Genomic DNA, 10,124 nt, shown 5'->3' on the forward strand with positions numbered 1-10,124 from the left:
GATGAAAATTTCTGGAATCGAAGAATGTATCATATGAAGTCACTAAGTGATTTGTAAGAACATTCAACCTATTGTCAAGCCAAGCTTCACATTTATAATAATATACCTAGACGAGTTGTAAAGAGTTCCTCTAGTGCTCACATGCCACCAGATCCCCAATTCCACTCTGACCAGATCCACTCAGTGACCTTCATTGGATCATCCTGCCCTGTGCTTATACTATTCTTTCAAAAAGTAAACATTAATGGGCAAAGATGTCACAACTTTCACATTCCTAACAAGCTTGTGAAAAACTACAAATCAAAGTTCCATATTAAAAAAAAAAAAAAAAAAAAACAGGGATAAAGGCATGTTTGTGTTATGGTAGGAAAAGAAAAATACTGTTATAATCTTTTCTAAGGAAAGGTTTTCCTCTGTCTGAGAACGTTCCTCTCCTCAACGAAACAGAAATGTATGCTTAAAGCATTGCAGAGAATACCTAAGCCACCTGATTATCCAAACCAGCCACACACGTAGTTATCCATAGGGTGACAGATATGAGATGATACACATCCTTATGCCCAGAGTGAAATTCCAGGCTGGTTTATGAATGTTGGGAGAGCCTAAATTCAACAGATTGAACTAAAAGAGTAATTTCCCATAGTGTTATAATAACTGGTATTACTGAAAGATGTTTAAAAGTAAACTAAGTTCAGAAAATTGAAACAATACAGTCAGAATGGCTAAAGGTGACCCCAAAAAAACAAAGGGCAAGATGTTTGCTTATGCCTTCTTTGTTCAGACGTGCAGAGAAGAAAAACCCAGAGGTCCCTGTCGACTTTGCAGAATTTTCCAAGAAATGTTCTGAGAGGTGGAAGACAATGTCTGGGAAAGAGAAATCTAAATTTGATGAAATGGCAAATGCGGCTAAAGTGTACTATGATCGGGAAATGAAGGGTTATGGACTAGCTAAGGGAGGCAAGAAGAAGAAGGATCCTAATTCCCCCAAAAGGCCAGTGTCTGGATTCTTCCTTTTCTGTTCAGAATTCCACCCCAAGATCAAATCCACAAACCCTGGCATCTCTATTGGACACGTGGCAAAAAACACTGGGTGAGATGTGGAAGAACCTAAATGACAGCGAAGAGCAGCCTTCCATCACTAAGGCGGCAAAGCTGAAGGAGAAGCATGAGAAGGATGTTGCTGACTATAAGTCGAAAGGAAAGTTTGATGGTGCAAAGGGTCCTGCTAAAGTTGCCCAGAAAATGTTGGAAGAGGAAGATGAAGAAGACGAGGAGGATGAAGAGGAGGAGGGGGAAGAGGAACTGTTTATCTGTCAAAAAAAAAAAAAAGTTCAGAAAATCCTGGGAACAATTTTTTACTGAAGCATTTCCCAAGAGACCTTAACCTGTGCACATGCATTGTGGATTTCCAAGAGTGGTCATATATTATACAGAATTTTCCAATGTCCTTGCTACCATGAGGTTCATAAGGGCAAATTTCTCTGTTTTCCAGCCTAGTTTCATGGGAGGTTAGCATACACGATCCAAAAAGAATATTGCAATCTTGAAGCTTGCAATATTTTCTGAACTTAACCACAGATGTAATAATAACCAGATGAAAACAGATATCCAAACTGTCAAAACAGAAACACAAGACAAGGGAGCCGAGTCCTTTAATACCTATAATTTCTGTGACTGGTAATGTTTGTTGGTGTGTCAAGTGGAGATAGTATAATATTTGAAGAGAAGATGATTTTACTGGGAGAACAGCCTCAAAGACTGTGATCGTACTGTGAAATTATATGAGGTTGACTAAATAATACAAGCAATTATGGCCCTTCATATGGATGAGGAATTGTAATTCTTTTTTTGTAAAACTCAGTAGAATAAAGACCTCTTCATAAAGACACTGCTGCATGCAGTCCAAGAATCAGAGAATATAATAGATAATAAAGTTACTTTTATGCAAATTATTCTTTTTTTGAGGAGGCTTACTAAAAAGCAATCATGTCTTAAGGTCCTGCTTTTCTTTCTTAAAGTCTTAAAATTATACTTCCAAGTTGAAGTTACAAAGTTATAACTCTGGCTGACACAGTACGCTATGTGAATGGCCAACGTTGCAGCAATTTAGCATCATTATTATCAGAAAATAACTGTATTCAGATAGCCATATTCAAAGTAATTATTTTTATAAAATTCATAATGAAATCAGGCCAGGCATGGTGGCTCATGCCTGTAATCCCAGCACTTTGGGAGGTCGAGGCAGGTGGACCACCTGAGGTCGGGAGCTCAAGAAGAGCCTGACCAACACAGAGAAACCCCATCTCAACTAAAAAAAGAAAAAAGAAAAAAATAGAAAATTAGCCAGCTGTGGTGGCACATGCCTGTAATCCCAGCTACTCAGGAGGCTGAAGTAGAAGAATTGCTTGAACCCAAGAGGCAGAACTTGCAGTGAGCCAATATCGTGCCATTGCACTCCAGCTTGAGCAACAAGAGCAAAACTCCATCTCAAAAAAACAAAAAATAATAATAATAACAAAATCAAACAGTACATATCTATGCATACCATTCCTATAAATATTCATCTGTTATACATACACACTAGTAGCACAAGAAGAGAGAATTAAATTTTTTCCTAAAAGCCAATTTGGAATAAGTCATGCAACAGATAAAAATTTTCTACTAATCCAAAATAAATATTAAATTATTCTTCAATGATAATGTCTTGTAGAAATGGATCAGTTCTAACTTAGCTTCCTTCTAATGGCCCTTCTCTCTACTACACTGAAATTTCTCTAGAAGAGATGGTAATTCTGCCACAATTTGCCAAAGAAATTTTGAACACTTGAGCACTTTGTTAATAAAATAACACAGTAAAGCATCTAATGCCTTCAGGCCTAGAATAGACTTTGGGAACAGCCCATGATCTCATTCCAATTAAGTCCAAGATGAGCTGGTTAGGGGGCAGAAAATGGGTCAATGGAGCCTGAGGTCTCTGCCCTTATGAACCTCATGGTAGCAAAGACATATGGATCTCATCACTTTTCACTTTGCAAAGATAATTAGTGACTGACATTAATTTCTTCTTGTTGGAAAGAAACACCGAGTTTCACTTGTTTTAAAAACAGTTATGCCTCTCTGGATATTGAGTCTTCTGTCTAGTCTAAAAGCAGCCAAAATGCAGAATTTTACAGTCATACTCTCCATCATTTCTACATACCTATTCTCTAAATCTGAAATTGTAACCTACTCTGGGAGGCCACTCTTAATTCCCAACAGCTTGGTTACTACACATTGTACCCGTTGTTTAGCAGCACATAATAGAGTGCCTACCACATACCAAGCACTCAACATGTATTTGTGAAATGAAGGGCAACACCAGAATTAGGGGTAGGTTTTTTTTTCGCCTAAAAACAAACAGACAAAAACCAGGATACATGTGCAGAACGTGCAGGTTTCTTACATAGGTATATGTATGCCACGGTGGTTTGATTCACCTGCTGACCCATCCTCTAAGTTCCCTCCCCTCATGCCTCACCCTCCCGCAACAGGCCCTGGTATGTGTTGTTCTCCTCTCTGTGTCCATGTGTTCTTAATGTTCAACTCCCACTTATGAGTGAGAACATGCAGTGTTCGGTTTTCTGTTCCTGTGTTAGTTTGCCAAAGATGATGGCTTCCAGCTTTATCCATGTCCCTGCAAAGGACATGACCTCATTCCTCTTTATGGCTGCATAGTACTCCATGGGGTATATTTACCACATTTTCTTCATCCAGTCTATTATTGATGAGCATTTGGGTCGGTTCCATGTCTTTGCTATTGCAAATAGTGCTGCAATAAACATGCATGTGCATGTGTGTTTATAGTAGAATGATTTACAATTCTTTGGGTATATACCCAGTAATGGGATTGCTGGGCTCTAGATCCTTGAGGAACTGCCATACAGTCTTCCACAATGGTTGAAGTAATTTACACTCCCACCAACAGTGTAAAAGCATTCCTATTTCTCCACAGCCTTGCCAGCATCTATTGTTTCCTGACTTTTTAATAATTGCCATTCTGACTGACATGAGATGGTATCTCATTGTGGTTTTGATTTGCATTTCTCTGATGATCAGTAACATTCAGCTTTCTGTCCTATGTTTGTTGGTCATGTAAATGTCTTCTTTTGAGAAGTGTCTGTTCATATCCTTTGCCCACTTTTTGATGGGATTGTTTTTTCTTGTAAATATGTTTAAGTTCCTTGTAAATTCTGGATATTAAACCTTCGTCAGATGGGTAGATTGCAAAAATTTTCTCCCACTCTAGATGTTGCCTGTTCACTCTAATTATAGTTTCTTTTGCTGTGCAGAAGCTCTTTCATTTAATTAGATCCCATTCATCAATTTCGATTTTTGTTGCAATTGCTTTTGCTGTTTTTGTCATGAAGCTTTGCCTATGCCTACGTCCTGAATGGTATCGCCTAGGTTTTCTTCTGGAGTTTTTATGGTTTTGGGTTTTGCATTTAAGTCTTTAATCCGTCTTGAGTTAATTTTTTTATACAGTGTAAGGAAGGGGTCCAGTTTCAGTTTTCTGCATATGACTAGCCAGTTTTCCCAATACCATTTACTGAATAGGAGATCCTTTCCCAATTGTTTGTTTTCATCAGGTTTGTCAAAAATCAGATGGCTGTAGATGTGCAGTATTATTTCCGAGGTCTCTGTTCTACTCCATTGATCTACATATTTTGGTAACAGTACCATGCTGTTTTGGTTACTGTAGCCTTGTAGTATAGTTTGAAGTCAGGTCGCATTATGCCTCCAACTTTGTTCTTTTTGCTTAGGATTGTCTTGGCTATACAGGGTCTAGCCAATCTGATTCCATATGAGATTAAAATAGTTTTTTTTTTTTAATTCTGTGAAGAATGTCAACAGTAGTTTGATAGGAATAGCATTGAATCTATAAAGTACTTTGTTCAGTATGGCCATTTTTATGATATTGATTATTCCTATCCATGAGTTGGAATGTTTTTCCATTTGTTTGTGTCCTCTCTTATTTCCTTGAGCAGTAGTTTGTAATTCTTCTTGAAGAGGTCCTTCACATTCTTTGTTAGCTATATTCCTAGGTATTTTATTCTCTTTGTAGTCATTGTGAATGGGAGTTCATTCATGATTTGGCTGTTTGCCTATTGTTGGTGTAAAGGAATGCTTGTGATTTTCGTACATTTATTTTGTATCCTGAGACTTCGCTGAAGTTGCTTATCATTTCAATAAGTTTTTGGGCTGAGATGATGCAGTTTTCTAAACACATGATCATGTCATCTGCAAACAGAGACAACTTGATTTCTCTCTTCCTATTTGAACACCCTTTATTTCTTTCTCTTGCCTGATTGCCCTGGCCAGAAGTTCCAATACTATGTTGAATAGGAGTAGTGAGAGAGGGCATCCTTGTCTTGTGCTGCTTTTCAAAGGGAATGCTTCCAGCTTTTGCCCATTCAATATGATATTGGCTGTGATTTTATCATAAATGGCTTTATTATTTTTAGATATGTTCCATCAATACCTAATTTATTGAGAGTTTTTAACATGAAGGGATGTTGAATTTTGTCAAAAGCCTTCTCTGCATCTATTGAGATAATCATGTGGGTTTGTCTTTGGTTTTATTTCTGTGCTGGATTATGTTTATTGATTTGCATATGTTGAACCAGCCTTGCATCCCAGGGATGAAGCGAACTTGATCATGGTGGGTAAGTTTTTTGATGTGCTGCTGAATTCGGTTTGCCAGTATTTTATTGAAGATTTTCACATCAATGTTCATCAGGGATATTGGCCTGAAGATTTCTTTTTTTGTTGTGTCTCTGCCAGCCAGGTTTTGGTATCAGGCAAATGTTGGCTTCATAAAATTAGTTAAGGAGGAGTCCCTTCTTTTCAGTTGTGTGGAATAGTTTCAGAAGGAATGAAACCAGCTCCTCTTTGTATTTCTGCTAGAATTTAACTGTGAAGTCATCTGGTCTTGGGCTTTTTTTTTTTTTTTTTTTTTGGTTGGTGGGCTATTAAATACTGCTTCAATTTCAGAACTTGTTATTGGTCTATTCAGGGATTTGACTTCTTCCTGGTTTAGTTTTGGTAGCGTGTATGTACTCAGGAATTTATCCACTTCTTCTAGATTTTCTAGTTTATTTGCATAGAGGTGTAATAGCATTCTCTGATAGTAGTTTGTGTATCTGTGGAGTCAGTAGTGATATCCCCTTTATATTTTTTATTGTGTCCATTTCATCTTCTCACTTCTTTTTCTTTATTAGTCTAGTTAGCAGTCTATCTATTTTGTCAATTTTTTCAAAAAAACACCTCCTGAATTCGTTTATTTTTTGGAGGGTTTTTCATGTCTCTATCTCCTTCAATTCTTCTCTGATCTTATTTTTTATCTTCTGCTAGCTTTTGGATTAGTTTGCTCTCGCCACTCTAGTTCTTTTAATTGTGATGTTAGGGTGTCATTTGAGATCTTTCTAGCTTTCTGATTTGGGCATTTCATGCTGTAAATTTCCCTCTTAACACTGCTTTAGCTGTGTCTCAAAGATTCTGGTATGTTGTCTCTTTGTTCTCATTGGTTTCAAAGAATTTCTTGATTTTTCCTTAATTTCATTATTTAACCAGGAGTCATGCAGGAGCAGGATGTTCAATTTCCATGAAATTGTGTGGTTTTGAGTGAGTTTCTTAATCCTGAGTTCTAATTTGATTGTACTGTGCTCTGAGAGACTGTTTGTTATGATTTTAGTTCTTTTGCATTTGCTGAGGAGCATTTTACTTCCAATTATGTGGTCAATTTTAGAATAAGTGCTATGTGACACTGAGAAAAATGTATATTCTCTTGATTCAGGGTAGAGAGTTCTGTAGATGTCTACTATGTCCACTTGATCCGGAGCTGAGTTCAAGTCCCAAATATCCTTGCTAATTTTCTGTCTCATTGATATGTCTAATACTGACAGTGGGATCTTAAAGTCTCCCACTATTATTGTGTGGGAGCCTAAGTCTCTTTGTAGGTCTCTAAGAACTTGCTATGGAATCTGGTGATCCTGTACAGGGTGCATATATATTTAGAATAGTTAGCTCTTCTTGTTGAATTGTTCCCCTTACCATTATGTAATCCTCTTCTTTGTCTTTTTTGATCTGTGTTGGCTTGAAGTCTGTTTTGTCAGGGACTAGGATTGCAGTCCCTGTTTGTTTGTTAGTTTGTTTTGTTTTGTTTTGTTTTTCTGCTTTTCATTTGCTTGGTAAATTTTCCTCCATCCCTTTATTTTTAGCCTCTGTGTGTCTTTGCATGTAAGATGGGTGTCCTGAATACAGCACCTATGGGTCTTGACTCCTTATCCAATTTGCCAGTCTGTATCTGGCAAATGCTAATTGGAGCATTTAGCCCATTTAGATTTAAGGTTAGTATTGTTATGTATGAATTTGATCTGTTGTTATAATGCTATTTGGTTATTTTGCACACTAGATGATGCAGTTTCTTCATAGTGTCATTGAATTTGATATTTTGGTGTCTTTTGAATTTGATATTTTGGTAGCAATGATTTTATTGCTACCAGTTTTTTTCTCCACATATTTAGTGCTTGTTTTAGGAGTTCTAGCAGGGCAGGCCTGGTAGCAATGAAATCCCTCAGCATTTGCTTGTCTGGAAAGGATTTTATTTCTCCTTTACTTCTGAAGCATACTTTGGCTGGATATAAATTTCTAAGCTGAAAATTCCTTTTTTTTAAGAATGTTGAATATTGGCCTCCAATCTCTTCTGTCTTGTAGAGTTTCTGGTGAGAGGTCTGTTGGTAGTCTTATGGGTTTCCCTTTCTAGGTGACCTGGCCTTTCTCTCTGGCTGCCCTTAACAGCTTCACTTCATTTCAACCTTGGAGAATCCGATGACTATGTGTCTTGGGGTTGATCTTCTCATGGAATATCTTAATGGTATTCTCTGTATTTCCTGAATTTGCATGTTGACTTGTCTTGTTTGATTGGGGAAGTTCTTCTAGATAATATCCTGAAGTGTGTTTTCCAGCTTGATTCTATTCTCCCCATCTCCTTCTGGTACTCCAATCAATCGCAGGTTTAGTCTTTTTATGAAGTCCCATGTTTCTTTGAGGCTCTGTTAATTTCTTTTCATTATTTTTTCTCTATTTTTGTATGCATGTCTTATTTCAGTAGGGTGAACTTCAAATTCTGATATTCTTTCTTCCACTTGGTCAATTTGGCTGTTGATACTTCTGTAGACTTCACAAAGATCTTGTGCTATGTTTTTCAGCTCCATCAGATCGTTTATGCTCCTCTCTAAACTGGTCATTCTAGTTAACAATTCCTCCAACCTTTTTTCAAGGTTCTTTGCTTCTTTGCATTGGGTTAAAACATGCTCCTTTAACTCAGCATAGCTTTTATTACCCATCTTCTGAAACCAATTTCTGTAAATTCATCCATCTGATCCACTGTCTAGTTCTGCATATTTGGTGGAGAGATGTTACAATTATTTGGAGTAGAAGTACTTTGGCCTTGAGTTTTCCACAATTTTTTGTTGATTCTTCTTCACCTTCATGAGTTTGTCTAGTTTCTGTCTTTGAGGCTGCTGACCTTAGATGATATTTTTATGGGGGACTTTTTGTTGTTGATGCTGTTGTTGCCACCTTCTGCTTTTTTGTTCTTCTTTCAATAGTCAGGTCCCTCTTCTGCAGTGCTGCTGCAGTTTGCTGGGGGTTCACTTCGGGCCCTATTCATCTGATTATCTGATTCACTCTTGTGCCTGCAGATGTCACTCAAGGAGGCTGCAGAACAGCAAAAATGGGTGCATCCCTCTTCTTCTGGGACTTCTGACCTCACGGGGAACCAAACTGATGCCAGTTGGGTCACTCCTGTATAGGACATCTGACAACCCCTGTTGGAAGGTCTCACCCAGTTGGGTGGCATGTGAAGCAGGACCCATTTAATGAAGCACTTTGTCCTTTGATGGAGACGGTGTGCTTGCCTGGGGGAAACCCTCTCATCTCGGCTTCTTGGATTCCTCAGAAATACCAGGAGAAGAGGCCAAATCTGCTAGTCCACAGACAGTGACAGCCCCTCCCCCTAGGGCTCAGGTCCAGGGATATCTGAATTCTTTCCCTTAACACCTGGTATGGAGTTATTGGAGATCTTGCAAGGAAGCCCCACCCAATGAGGAAGGATGGGTCAGGTTTAGGCTTGAAGAGGCACTCTGGCCACAGACTACCACAGCCAGTGTGTTGGGCTGTTGGGACAAGTCTTGGGACCAACAAGTCCAGCCTCCCTGACTCCAGAAGGGAAAAAGTACAGGCTGGAGCTATAGAAATGTATGCTTCCTTTCCCCAGCCCAGAGAGCTTAGCATGTTAGGCAGTCGTAAGTTCCAGTGCTGGGTGCTGTCCCTCCCAAAAGCAGCTCAAGTGGCTTATATAGCAGGCAGCCACAGTTGGTGCTGGTCACCCCTCCCCTTGAGTTCAGTAGGCTTAAGCAGATTCCAGCTGAGAGGCTGTAAGAATCTGCACATTCTAGGGTTGGGACCCTATGCCAGGTGGCGTGGGTTGGCAAGTGGAATCTTCCAATCCATGGGCTGCACAGTTCTGTGGAAAAAGCAGATTCCCTTGCTGGGTAGCAGGCTCACTCGCCACCTCCCTTGGCTGGGGGGAAGGGGTTCCCTTCCCCTTGTTAAGCCCCTTCCCCTTGTTGGCCACCATGGTTGCCAGTGAAGGATTCACATGCTTTTTTTTTTATAGGAGCTTCCAAAAGCTGCTGCTTCTAGTTAGCCATCTTCAGCGATAGTTTTATCAAGACTGACCAGCATGGTGACAACATTGTACTCATTCCTTCCTTCACTTAATGCATTTAAGAAGTAATTATTTCACACCTATAATCGCAGCACTTTGGGAGGCTGAAGTGGGTGGATCACCTGAAGTCAAGAGTTCAAAATGAGCCTGACCAACATGGTAAAACCCTGTATCTACTAAAAATCCAAAAATGAGCTGGGCATGGTGGCAGGCACCTCTAATCGTAGCTGCTTGGGAGGCTGAGGCAGGAGAATTGCTTCAACCTGGGAGGTAGAGGTTGCAGTGAGCTGAGATCATGCCATTGTACTTCAGCCTGGGTGACAGGGCAAGACTCTGTCTTTAAAAAAAAAAAAAG

The 10,124-nt window shown here is 39.1% G+C and overlaps 1 pseudogene; it reads left to right on the forward strand.

The window, feature by feature from the left end:
* Positions 1-718: 718 nt before the first annotated feature.
* Positions 719-1,362, forward strand: LOC120364558 (high mobility group protein B3 pseudogene; annotated as a pseudogene).
* Positions 1,363-10,124: the final 8,762 nt, after the last annotated feature.

This window comes from Saimiri boliviensis, chromosome 6, assembly GCF_048565385.1.
Source record: "Saimiri boliviensis isolate mSaiBol1 chromosome 6, mSaiBol1.pri, whole genome shotgun sequence".
In the NCBI taxonomy this organism is placed as follows: Eukaryota; Metazoa; Chordata; class Mammalia; order Primates; family Cebidae; genus Saimiri; species Saimiri boliviensis.